Source organism: Giraffa tippelskirchi, chromosome 6 (assembly GCF_054371585.1).
Source record: "Giraffa tippelskirchi isolate mGirTip1 chromosome 6, T2T-mGirTip1v1.2.pri, whole genome shotgun sequence".
NCBI lineage: Eukaryota > Metazoa > Chordata > Mammalia > Artiodactyla > Giraffidae > Giraffa > Giraffa tippelskirchi.
In genome coordinates, this window is record NC_137280.1 from 163069756 (window position 1) to 163084071 (window position 14316).

At 40.2% G+C, this 14316-nt stretch overlaps 1 protein-coding gene across 1 annotated transcript in view; it reads right to left on the reverse strand.

Annotated features, from left to right (window-relative positions):
* Positions 1-2205: 2205 nt before the first annotated feature.
* Positions 2206-14316, reverse strand: part of LOC145510938 (uncharacterized) — a 157108-nt gene continuing 144997 nt past the window's right edge. Inside the window, exons 8-9 of the mRNA XM_081503113.1 lie at positions 3802-3851; positions 2206-3631 (exon numbers count right to left, since the gene is read on the reverse strand). The gene's annotated coding sequence lies outside the window, so the exon portion shown is untranslated. The remainder of the gene's footprint in view (positions 3632-3801; positions 3852-14316) is intronic.

The window sequence follows — 14316 nt, forward strand, 5'->3', positions numbered from 1 at the left end:
GCCTAACAAGCAGGTCATGCAATTTGCTGGCCACTCTGGCAGAGAATGGCCCAGGATGAATCGCTTCAGCTTCAAATAATGCCCAGGTCCATATTGGAATACATATGTATTTCTTTCATTGTGCAGCACTACAAAAAGGCATGACGTTTCACTTTTTCAGGCTTTGATTTAAAAATATATACATATGCTCGTAGGCTTAGATACCACAAAATAGCTTGTTTGTTGTATTTACTTCGGATAACTACTGTCTCATGGCTAAAGGGAAAGGCATGAAGTGCTTTAATTGGTCATTTGTGGTTTAAGTCCCATTTATATTTTACCAGAAAGCAAAGTGAGAGGAAAGGCACTGGCTACTATTTTAGCTGACCACTTGGTGTACTTAAAGCGGTGGTCAAAACCAGGGCATTTAGGAGGATGTTGTGGGGAAAGACTCTCACTTTGTATTTCCACAAAGTAAACAGCCCTTGATGAAAAGAAATATGAGAACTCATTAATAAGCATATGCCAAACAGGAAGAAAAGTCCTTTTAAGCAGACCAAGCTAAATGAATCAGATCCAGAAGATGTTGTGGTAAAGTAAAAAATTAAGGAAAAGCAAATCACTGCCAATTCAGCTCAACCAACAGCCTTCCACCAACAGTCCCCTTCCTCACTCCTGAACTCACCCTCTCTCTCTCTCTCTCTCTCTCTCACACACACACACACACACACATACATCGGGGAAATCAACAGTAATCGGCAGCAGTTCAAATGCTATTTGTGGCATTCTGACACAATACAGAGCGCACACCCCTAATGTGCAAGCAGGGTTCTCTTCCCCTCTGTGCAGAACGTGCATTCGGAGCCTATTATGTGTATAAACAATGGCATATGTAATTACCTTTCTTGGGTGGCAATTATTTCTCAGCATCAACAACCAGACTTAAAACATGCTCCCCCAAAAGACATTTGGGGATCAATTCTGGGTCAATTACGTCAGGCTTTGATTTATCACATGGTGGCAGGCTATGTTAAAAAAAAAAAAAAAAAGACAACAAAGTTTACCAAGGAAAAAGGATTATTAGGTAAAGGCTAAAGGTTTAACTCAAATTGGTTTGTTTCCAACTTTGCTTTCTGCCAGTTGCTCTGCCCTCCTCCATTCTCCAAACAACTATGATTCGCTGGGTTTTATCTGTTAGACAGTTTGCTGTTGAGGAATACTAAATGCAATGAATCTAGACTATAACCAGATTTGCAGTGCCCCCCACCCCATGGCCAGGGAGTGGGAGTTCCCCTGGGTTGCAGCAGAGGGTAGGGGTTAATAGGTCAGGCTCTGGAATCTAAGAGATCTAGATTTAGATCCCATGACTTAAGATACATGTCTCTGCAATGGATAATGTCCACTTCAAGTGGTCGTTGTGTAGTTTAAATGAGATAATTAAGTAAGAGGATATGTGAAAAGCACTGAGCTCAGCACCTGGCACCATGAGGACCCAGTGAATAGAGCGATTGCTCTTCCATTGGTGGACAAGTCAGAGGAGGAGAAGCAGGACAGTCCTGTCCACCCCCCACCCCCCAGTGCAGAGTGGGGCAAGGGTCAGGGGATGCAGAGTGGAGGCTGGTACCTGGACTGGTGAACCCTAGACACCAGTTAAGAGACCAGTGGACTAGACGATAAACAAAGTATCAGGCTGATTTGGACTCATTCTAAGTTTACTGACTGTATACTACAAACCAACAGAGGTACATACTCTGTTAGCAAGACCCCTCTTGTCCTTTACAGAGCTTTACAAGTCATAGGTGAAAAAAAGCTACTTTATATGCCTTGATCACCATATATTCACTGAACATGTATCTATGCACCAGGCACTGTCCTAGGCACAGGAATATACAGGTGGTCCCTCTAGAAGATCTCCCAGAACAGTAAATAAACATCTAGTCTAGTACCATACAAGTTCACAACTCAGACTTCATGGAAGTTGGTTTACACAAACTGAAAGTGACACATCAAATATCCAGTATCACTATCAGGAGTTTAGGGGTGAGACAATGCATTGTATTAAGGATGAATCATATAATTAAAGTCATTGGTCAGATTATGTTTATTCTTTACTGAGGAGCCAAATAAAAGTTTTTGGAAATTAAATGAAAAAGAATGATTTGAGAATTCTCATCAAAGTTTTTAGGGAGTGATATAATGCTCCATTAAAAGAATACTTTAAATCCATTTTACACGGAGCAACACTGTTTATTAAATAAGAAAGAAACAGCACTTACACAATTCATTTGACACACAGCACACAATGCTATTGATGGCACGTATTGGCAGCTTAATTAAGAAGTCTGTTGATGATGTTAAAGAAATAAAAGCTGGCACATTTTCAATTCAGATGTGGACATTACTCAAGACAAAGACATGTCTATTGTTGGCTCATACATACTAAAATGTGTCACAGACTATGTGTCTACAGTCATATTAGCATCTTAACACTGGAAAAATCATAACTTATTCCCAGATCAGAAATAATTTTTTGGAAAAATTATATAGTCATCCAATTTATGGAATACAGACAACAACGCAACGAATACTGAAATAGCCAGATTCTCATACAGAGCTTTTGCTTGGGTCTGTTTTGCACATTCCCTGCCCTTTCTTGGGTCCATGAGCAGCACGCACAAGTTTGAGCCAAACCTTTCCCTTCTCTATGCTAATAACTCACTCAGAATGGCAGGCCTCGAGGGCATGGGAGGCAGAGGCCTATAGAGACAACAGGTATAATTCACCTCCCAGCTCCCCAAGAAATGTATGAACACAATATATTTCTCCAATATACAGTCTACACCTAAGCGGGGAAAGGGATTTATTCAAATTTACTTCAACTATAATGTATTAATACTTCTAAAGCCTACTGAATGTATATTAAATCAATAAATTGGGTCCTAACTATCAGAAGACCAAAAAAATGGAATTAAGACGCCCTGAGTTACCCACATTAAGCGTTTGTTTTGTATTAAAGAAATTTAGGGCTTCCCTTGTGGCTCAGCTGGTAAAGAATCCGCCTGCAATGTGGGAGACCTGGGTTTGATTCCTGGGTTGGGAAGATGCCCTGGAGAGGGGAAAGACTACCCACTCCAGCATCGCTTCCTATTTTAGGGACATACTTGGGAGCAACACCCCCCCACAAAAAAAAAACTGTGTCTTGAAACTAATTGTAAATACATTCAAGGCAGGGACCACATCTTATTTGCCTCCGTCATTTTCCCTCCCGTATTCTGTACAGTGATTCACACATAGTAAGCACTCAATTAAGTTGAAAAGGCAATGAATGTTTCAATTCACTTTAATTTGGAGGGGTTGCATTGATTTAAGAAACAGCTGAGACAAAAAGGATAGTTCAGCCTTTCCTGATTCCTGGCTGGTGAAGCACACAGTCTTGAAAAATTCCTTTGCCAAAGCTTGCATTACTCTGGCATCATTAACTGCTGGCCACTGTGGCGTTCTTAATGTCTTGATCTGCTTCCATTTTTTTGCTGATGATAACAAGAAGACTCTCCAACAGTTGTCTTTCCAACAAGAAAATATGAAAGGTGATTTGAAGTCGGTATCCAGTGAAGCAGGTCTTTGGTCCACCTCCACCCAACAGACAGTACACCTGTGAACAAAACGGAAACAAATTATTAATCTAAGCCTTACAAAGAACAACTTTTCAGAAGTACAATGGTTGGTCTTTTGCTGATTGCTAAAATTACTTAGTTCAACATTTCAAAAACACAGCCAGGATCTTTCAGGGTGATAATGTGGTTTAAAGTTTTGTTTCCTTACCTTGAATAATGACTTTGAAATCCATGCCACCCCCAGGTGCAGATCCAAGCCTAATAAAATCAGAAATACCACATATTTGTGCATTTTAAAAACAAAGGTTCCCTACCCAGGTAAAGATTCTGCATGTTTTTCTTTGCCTTGATAAACGGCAATAAAACCTCTCCTGAGATTCAGAGCCCTACCCTTCGTGAGCAGTGCGTTCCCACCTGTGTTCCACGGGAAGCACCAAAGTGTCTGGCTGGGACACAACAGCTACACAAAGAGAAGCCCATGGTGAAGCAGTGTGGGCAGGCAGGAACACACTTTCTTCAGCAAAGCTCTGAACTAACCAGGTGGGTAGAAGCAAAATGTACGGACACGTCAAGCATCAGCTCTATGGCAGAGGCCCCGTGAGAACAGCCTGGGAGGACGCAAGTAGGTCCCGCCTTAGGCTTTTCAGTCATACCCATGCATGTGTATATGAGCAACACAATCTTACACCCGAAAAGAAAGATGTCTTTGCAAGAAATGTTTACTCATTTACAGGCTCAAGCGCGACTGTTGCTCTGAGATGTCCCACTGCAGTGGGATAGAAAGCCAACCAACATGCAAGTAAGTGTAGCCTTAACACACGCAATTTGTTAACTATTTTATTTATTTGGGTTTCTAAAAATTGGCCCAAAGTAGTTGCACATGTGTTTAAGACACACTTCAGCTCATGCACAAAAATGTCATACTACATGAGCATTTAAAATCCACCAAGAGTCATTTCAGATCCTTCCTTCTCTGTTACAAACTTGTCACATCTGAAATGTCTTTTGCAGAGCCCTTTTCTTCTGAATTGCTACTAAAATTCGCCTGCTTTGATAGGCCTATTCTCCTCTGCATGGACTATGACAGCTTCCTAGCTGTGCCTCTGTCTCCTCTGCTCCAGTCTCAACTCCTTCTAAGTAATGTTACTTCCACTGGGCCTCCACGCCAGCCATTCATCCCATGATCCCTGAGTTAGGGCCCTGAAATCTCTACCTAAGAGGTTTAGCATAATATTTGAAATGGGTGACCAATAAAGACCTACTTTACCGCACAGGGAATGCTGCTCAATGTCATGTGGCAGCCTGGATGGGAGGGGAGTTTGGAGGAGAAGGGATACATGTATGTGCATGGCTGAGTCCCTTCGGTGTTCACGTGAAACTCTCACCACACTGTTAATCAGCTATACCCCAATACAAAATAAAAAGTTTAAAAAAAAGAGGTTTAGCATAGCTATGACCGTCAGTCCATCAACAGGTAGGCAAAAGAGAAGCAACTCAGTCCTCTGTGGCCACAAATGCCCTGAACTGCACTGTGTTCACGTTAAACTGCTTCATCATCACTTTTCCTTTGGTTTCCCTACCAACCCTAGACACACTGGCCCAATCTTCCAAACTGCTTCTGCACTAGCTTTCCCATTTCCAACAAGGCTTTGTACCTTTCCCAGAACCCAAAATCGACTTGATGAAGACCCTGATACAACTTTCCCCAGATTCTACTGCAGGACTCCAGTTGCTGGCTTGGATTCAGCTGTGAATAGACTGCCCACTGCCATGATACCACCATTCCTGACTCTGTATCTCACCTGCTATCTACCCTCTAGTTGCCCAAATCTCCTGCTGAATTGGCTTTCCTCAGATCCAGCACCTTCTCTGAAACCATCCCCAAACCATCACATCCTCTTGGTCTCTGAGGACTGAACTGCTAGCTAATCCTAGTGAAGCCAGGCTTGCAGACCTTCACACACTTCATCTTCACTTCCTTCTGGTTCCTGGCAACCTGTGTTACTGAGGTCCTGCATAGGAACCCCCTTTTCCTAGCCTAGACAAATTCTAACACTAAAATGTTCTCATAATATTTATATTTTATTCATTCATTTCGTCACTTACCAATTTATCCTCACTTCATTCCATTAAAAATGAGGTTGACAGTTTAAAAAAAGAAAGAAAATAATAAAACCTTACATGATTACCCCTGCCTGATTTTTGAAGTATTCCACTTTCCTATTTCACTTCATTTCCTAGTCTCCAACATGAAGTCTGTGCTTCAGACATACAAGTCTACTGACCTCTAAGCTCATTCTGAGTCTTTGTTCGCCCCTTCTTTTCTTCCTTCTTAATTAGCTCCTTTCATCCTCTCACTAGTGACATGATCTAAGAAGCCTTCCCCAAGAAACAAATCCACATTGACTTATCCCTTATCTGGATTCCTCTGGAATGATCAATATCACACAGTTTAAGTGCTTGGTTTTCACTACATGTTTCATATACATTAGCTTCCCAGACTGTTAGTCTTTGAGAACGGGGATAAAGGCCATGTCTGAAGAGTTGTGATGGAGCCTCCAAAGTACTTGATGTTGACCTTCTAACAGGAACGCAAAGCTCTACTTCTATCTCCTTTACCCCTAGTCCACTCCCCAGCCCCACAGCCAAGGAGGGAAGGAGACAAGGTAACTGAATCAAGATACTGGGTTCAACTCAACTTAAAAGGGGGTGGTGCTTTTGCTATATTGAGAAGAACACAAAGTTCTAACCTGCAGGCTTCTGTGGTTTCTCTGCAGCTCCCTCTTAGGATTCTCACTCCCTCTGCACTGCTTCTCTCTACTTCATGTGGCCGGTGAGGCAAAACAGGTCACTTCAGATATGCTCCCCAGCCACCACCTCCACCCGCCTAGCTAACACCTAGGCCAGAATAACTAGACCAGCTCTAACTTAAACTTTCCCTTTCTTTGCTCCTTCTGCCTCATCTCAGTTCAGTTCAGTTCAGTCGCTCATTCGTGTCCGACTCTTTGCGACCCCATGAATTGCAGCACGCCAGGCTTCTCTGTCCATCGCCAACTCCCGGAGTCTACCCAAACCCATGTCCATCGAGTCGGTGATGCCATCCAACCATCTCATCCTCTGTCATCCCCTTCTCCTCCTGCCCCCAATCCTACCCAGCATTAGGGTCTTTTCCAATGAGTCAACCCTTCGCATGAGGTGGCCAAAGTATTGGAGTTTCAGCTTCAACATCAGACCTTCCAATGAACACCCAGGATTGATCTCTTTTAGGATGGATTGATTGGATCTCCTTGCAGTCCAAGGTACTCTCAAGAGTCTTCTCCAACACCACAGTTCGTTCAAAAGCATCAATTCTTCGGCGCTCAGCTTTCTTCACCATCCAACTCTCACATCCATACATGACCACTGGAAAACCATAGCCTTGACTAGACATACTTTTGTTGGCAAAGTATCTGCCTCATCTAGCCACTAGTGAAACAGGATCTAAAGAATTGGACCCAGGAGAAAGACACCAGTGAGGACTATCTGTGTGCAAGACACAATATTTCCAAGCAGCTCCACATGGATAGCTGAGCTCATCAGAAACTGCATTAGGTTTGGGAGAGAGGTGAGGGCAGATGGTAGGGCAGCACCCAGGTAACAAATAAGATCTGTGTACGTACTGAAGGTCTAACCTATTGTTATCTCCTCCCACTACCTGTAGACCCAGGAGATACCCAGATAAAAGTGTATGGGTCCATCTCACATAACTGCTAAACACAGTATATACTGAATAAATATTCATTAATTGATTTTTCTATAGTAAATATCTAAACTTTATCAGAAGAGACCAGGAATTTTAGGAAAGCCTGAAGTTCTGGATCAGAGTTGTTTATGATTTATGTATGAAATACCTGCCTAACTCAAAAGCTTAAGGTAATTTTATTTCTATAAAGCCATTTCTCTACAAATACACCTCTTACAACATAGATCTCTGAGTGTGGGATCTTTGTGAGAGTAATAATGCAAGCAAGACAAATTCTGAGGGTTTTGCAAGGCTTTCTGCCAAAAATTAAAGCAACTGGCCTTGTTCTATTGTGAAATTTTGAATTAATACTTACAGATGACCAAGTTCCACTGTAGAATCATGTAATATTCATGATATCTCATGTATTTTGAACATTTAAATATATCATGCACACACACTATATATATATATGTATGTATGTATGTATATATGTATATATGTATACACACAACACACACACAACCTTGATATACTACTTGGAAAGAAATGGAAAATGGATGCAAAGTCATGAGATCATTGGTCACTTGTCCAAGTCTGAAACAATGCTCTCAATTATCATATGATAGAGACTGTCAATTTGTCCTGTAATATCCATTCTCCCCCTTTTCCCTTTATTAATATAACCTCTGAATTTTGAGAGGTAGGTGACCATTATATTTTCAAGCCTTCTTGGCAATTAGGTATGGCTAGTAGGATGTGAGTAGAAGTTAGGGGTGCAACATCTAAGGAATGACTTTAAAGAAAATGCTTATAAAAATCTTCAGACATATGAATGAGGCTCACTCACACTAAGGGATAGCAGAATAGTAAGACAGAAGTTTATTTCTGCCTTATTCAACAGTCTATGAATAAGTAGTCCAAAGATGATATGACTGAAATGGCTCCCCCACTGTGTCAAGGAGCTCCTTCTAGCTTGTTTAAGTCACTGCATATTGGAGCACAGGTAGACTGCTGTAACAAAGACAGCACTGTAATTCAAGCTCTGCCACTTACTAGCTATACACCTTTGGGCAAATTATATAAGCTCTGTTAACTTGTTTGGGCTTCCCTGGTAGCTCAGCTGGTAAAGAATCTACCTGCAATGCAGGAGACCCTGGTTGGATCCCTGGGTTGGGAAGATCCCCTGGAGGAGGGCATGGAAACCCACTCTAGTATTCTTGCCTGGAGAATCCCCATGGACAGAGAAGCCTGGTGGGCTACAGTCCATTGGGTTGCAAAGAGTCAGGACATGACTAAGCAGAGCATGGCATGAACTTGTTTATTTATCTATACATACTTCATAGGTTGCTGTTAACAACATAAGGCTGTGTCTTTTTTTTTTTTTTTTTTGCTTTCTGCTATATCCCCAGCTTCTAGCAGTGTCTGTATACAGCATTCATTCAATAAAAATTAGTTATTACTGCTGTTCCTGCTGCTATCTAGACAAATAATGCCATACCTTAACAACAAACCATTAGGTACTTCCAGTAAATAGCTGAAATAATACAATTAATCAACAGGGAGTACATTATAGCAATCACATTTTCTGCCCCAAACTTAGAAAATGTGGTCTGACAAAAGGTTTTCTTTCTGACTTGTGAATTTAGTATTGTGAAAATTTTTATATGTTAAACCATTGGTTGTCAATTTAATGAACTGACTTTCCTTTTCTAAAAGTATCTGCTTAAATTGAGCAGCTCTGGAAAGTGAAAGGCATATAGCCCCAAGAGTATTATTGGTTCTATCTCTTCTAGCTTTTATTACCAGGTGCCATTGTGCATGCATATGATTTACAAAAATATCTGATTTTTAAAATTCATTCAAGGTTGTGAATTTGTATTGTAATCATTCAGAATCCCCCCAAAAATAATCCTTTTATTTTCCCCAAGGAAGATGAACACTGCTTGCCTCTACAAAAATAGCATGGATAGAGTTTTCAGTAAAATACATTTTTCCTACTGAAGAGCACTTAATACACACACACACACACACACACACACACACAAACACACCCCTAGCTGCTTGCATTTCGCCACAAGTGGTACTGTTTGCCAGTCATTGAAGTAATTCAGTCTGATCTGTTGAGATGATGGATTCTGACAAACTGTGTAAGCCTGTCATTAAGGGGAGGATAGATTATAGTCTCCTTGCAGGACATTATACTGCTTACATTTCCCATCCACATAGCCTATGAAACATAAGGGAAAAGCAAGAAGATGGAAATAAAGTTGAACAAGGACGTACTGCTTCTCTCGCCAATGAATGATAGCTGATCACCAGTCCACACTTTCTACTACGTATATGTAAAGTTCTAGTTCTGTCTAATATAAAATACCTTTTACAAAGAATGCAAAGATTATGCACAAAAGTGACTATGACATAATTTAAATCTAACTTGAGACCTTATGCCCCCACTTTTAAAATATTATTTTTTGCTTTCACCCCATGTATTTAGCCATTTTCCTTCTCCATAACTTTTTTACTTACATACTTAAAATTTTCATCTAGAATGGAGATTATGTCTCAAATTAAATTCATTAATTAAGTGAACTGAAAAAGATAAGTCTGAATTAATGAAAAGTCTACATAAGGACTACTGTCCAAAAAATCGTGATAATAGCAACAGCTGATATTTGAGAGTTTACTACATGAAAATCACTGGCTGAACACTTTATAAGCATTATCTCACCGCGTCCTTACAAAAGTTCTGGAGCAGGCATTACCATCCCATTTTTACAAATTAGAAAACAAAACCTGAGAGATATTAAGTAACTTGCCTAAGGCCACATAGCTAATGAGTGATAGAATTACTTTCACACCTCAGTTTGTCTGGCTCCAAAGCTCATGTTCTTTACCACCACATCAATCTGCTGGGGTTTTCCTTTAATCAATTAGAATGATAAAGCAATATCTCAGATTAGGTTAACAAAACTCTGCCTTAGTGCCAAGGAACCCTGCATTACTTAAAAAAATGAGAAGTATGTGAAATTAGCTCACTAATTATTTTAGATTGGTAATAATTATCTGCCACTTATGAAGCACATACCGGACACCAGGCACTTTACATTAAATCTAACCCTCACAGCAACCCCACAAATTAGATAACTGTCTCCATTTTATAGATGAGGGAAAAGATACCCAGAGAAGCTAAGTACGTTCAAGGTCACACAGCTAGTATGTGGCACAATCTTTGTACTAGGCCATCTCCACACTACCTTATTGCCTCTTCTGCAAAGCCTTGTCTCTAGTGTGCTAGGAAAGGCTGCTTTTGAAAGTAAGAGTGCCATCCCCCTGTGATTATATGTACACTATTTATTAGCTCAGCAAAGCTTTAGTTCAGAGACAATCCAAAAGTAAACTTTAACTCAAGCCCTTATTATCATAAATTCCAAATTTAGTGAGGTCCATGTTAATGAGTTTTACTGCATATAGGAAAGTGTTTAATAGTCACTTAGCCCCGTTCTATCTCCATGAACAAATCTGAAGAACCACACAAAAGTGAAGAAAGGAAGAATGACTTCAAAACTAAAACAGATAAGAAGTGCCTGTAATTTGTAGTCCAGCAAAAAATCACAATACATAGCATATGCCAATACCACAATACAGTACATATGCCAATATGTATCAACAAATGCAACCCTACAAGTGTAAGCGCTCTATCCATCAATTAAAGAAAATTAATCCTAATCAGATGTCCATATTAAGGAATATAACCATAGCAAATCGGCAATAATAATTAAAAGTCCATTTCAAATCTCTTTGGTGAGCAGTGAAATGATCTAACACAGCCAGGCTGCCTGATCCTTTTTGCAGTGTTGTACAAATGTGCAATTAGGTGAAAATTCCTGGCTGTTTAACATGGTCGTCTTTACCTCTCACGCTGCACTTGTTTCTAATGAACACATGCTTCCATGTGCACCCTGAGTGGGAAAATGTACAAGCTGTGACAGTCAAGCACATGTCCACTCTGGGAGCCAAGTTCATAATACTCAGAGTTTTGTCATAGAAGTCATCACAGTGTTGCAAAGATTTTAAACAAATTCTACCTGCATCAGAGGGGGCTACCTGAAATGGTCAGGACCCCACAACTCTGTCATATTACATCATGTTTTTTTCTTTTCTTTCAATCAGCTTGTAAAGAAGCTGCCATGTGCCTCTCTGCAAGGGAAACAGCCTTGAGACAAAAATGAAGGGCGGCCCAACTATTCATTCAGGCATGATGCACTGTTGAATCAGATTTAAGTTCACTTTGTAGTCTGGCTAGACTCTCAATAGGTCACCTGCTTCCTAGGGATAGAGGCAAGGCTTAGAGACAGTGGGTCAGCTGAGAGCTGTCTTAAGGGATAGACCTGCAGTCTCAGAAAATGAGTGAAGTAACCTCCTGTTGCAAGATACTAACTACCCTACTATATAAATGTTAATTGATCCAACTATCTGCAACTGACATAACTCTGATAATCCTGTATCTTGTGATGCTTGATTGGCATGCAAACCAGGCTCACCAAGGTATTTAACCTTAGGAGTCAGTCTTTCACTTCTAACTCACTCAGCCAGAGCATCATAACTATTATTTTTCTTTCACAGTTGATTTCAAGTGATTATAAGGCATTCATGATAAACAGCATTGTTTCTCATTCTCTGAACTTTTCAAAGTCAGAGTGAAAAGAAAACATCCTTCCTGGGAGCACGCGATGAACTCTTGAGTTCTCTCAGAATTCTTCCCAACCTGAGTCTCTTTAGTGGTAATCGCTCAGTCATATCTGACTCTTTGCAACCCCACAGACTGTAGCCTGCAAGGCTCCTCTGACCATGGAATTCTCCAGGCAAGAATACTGGAGTGGACTGCCATTCCCTTCTCCAGGGGATCTGCCCTACCCAGGGATTGAACCTGGGTCTCTCACGTTGCAGGCAAATTCTTTACTGTCTGAGCCACCAGAGAAGCCCTATGAGCCTCTGATTGTTATCAATTAAATGTTATGAGATACCCAGCAAGTCTACTTCCAGCAATCTTTCCTACAGAAATACTAACAAGTTTATACAAATTTAAAACCCTACCATGTTCACTACAGCATTACCTGTAATTGCAAAAATGTGAAATGAGCTAAATGGCCAGCAGTTGAAGAATGGTTTCTTAAGGACCATTCAAGTCATAGACTGTTATGTAGCCATTAAAAATAATAAGATGGGTCTCTACTGACATGAAAAATGTTCAGGGAAAAGAGGAAGGTGCAGAACAAAACATACAGTGTGTTATGACGGGAAAATACAACTGTGTATGTATATAAATAAATAAACATATATGGAGAATATGGAGATATATGAAACAAAAGATTTGTTTTAGAGAAATGTAAATATATAGCTATCTTATGTATTTGTTAGGTGATATTTAAGTAAAAACATTTTACATACTTACATATACACACATTTGTACATGCATAGAAACATCAGGAAGAATAAGTCAGCTGCTGTAACAAAATACCATGACTTGGGTGACAGAAATGACATTTATTTCTCATAGTTCTGGAGACTGGAAAGTCCAAGATCAAAGTAATAGCAGATCTGATTCTTGGTGAGGAACTAACTGCTTTCTCGCTTATAGATAGCCACCTTTTTTGCTGTGTCCTTACAAAGTGGGGAAAGAAAGAGAGAGAGAGGAACCAAACCTCTGGAAAGTGAGATCAGGAAAGGAGGACTTTAACTTTTTACTTGCACACATTATTGTCTTTATTTAGATTTCTAAGCAATTCCCCAAAATTGAGACACCCTTCCTCTCCTGCTTTCCAAATGAGTTTAGAAGTAGTATAAAAATAAAGCAGAGGAGAGGCTTGAATACAACCTTTATTACTGCTGAGGCCAGGGTGAAGGAAGTAGCTTAGGGTGAAAGCCAAACCAAGCCTAGCTGTCTAAACTACAAAACTCGGCCATTGCCACAAGCCAAGCCAGTGCTGGGCTGGGGTTTGGGAGAACGTGGCTCTCAGTGGACAGGCCCTTCTACAGCTAAAAGGGGGGTGGCAGGAAGCTGAGCTGGCCCACTTACTTACTCCAGATTTACTAATTAGGGAAGTTGCTCTCCCTCTAGAGCAGAGTGAGAAAGGTGGTCTGTCAAAAAAGAATATAATCTTTGTCTGAGAAAATAGTATTGGGGATGGCTCAATCTACCTTGAAAGAGGTTAAAGAGTAAATGGTGAGAAGTCAGAAGGAAGAAATAGACAAGCCGGGAAGAATTGAAAGAAAGGAAACAGAGTAGGGAATTTAAGAAAGAGTTATTAAGAACGAGGCTAACAAGATGTCAAACGTGGAAAGTAGAAGAATCAAAATAATTTATACCAAGAATCTAAGCACAGACAGTGATGGAACCATTTACACAAGGGAAGATGGACACCTCTTACTGAGACACAAATAAAAGGGGAGAAATAGTAAAAGTCATGGTGATTTAAGACAGAGCAGAAGGAAGAAAACTGAGTTCATATCACAAGATTAGTTTTACAAAAAGATGGACAGATTCTCGGGCTAAAGCCAGACAACAGAATTAAACTTGCAAACTGCCACAGAACTGGCTGTACTAAAGTCATGACAAAACTCAGAAGAACCAAGACCTACTTGTAAATGTTTTATCACACTGTGAAACTTTTGAGAAATTATGTGATCTATTATTTATAAGACATTGCTTAGATTACTATTGATGTATATATACTCTATATCATTCAACATCATGCATCATAATATTAGTAATTCACGTGCTCCTCTGTCCCTGGGAACACTAAAGAATAAAGGTTTTGATAAATAACAATGGTTTAAGCTTGACTGGCCCTGTGCAATTTTTCATTGCAATTCTGGCTACTATTACACCATATTCCCCAAATCATAGTGCAGTATAAAGTAAAATCAAGCAGACCAAAGAAACTGCTGGAAAGATTCATAGTCTAAAAGTCTGGCTCCATATTTTTAACTGATCAAGAC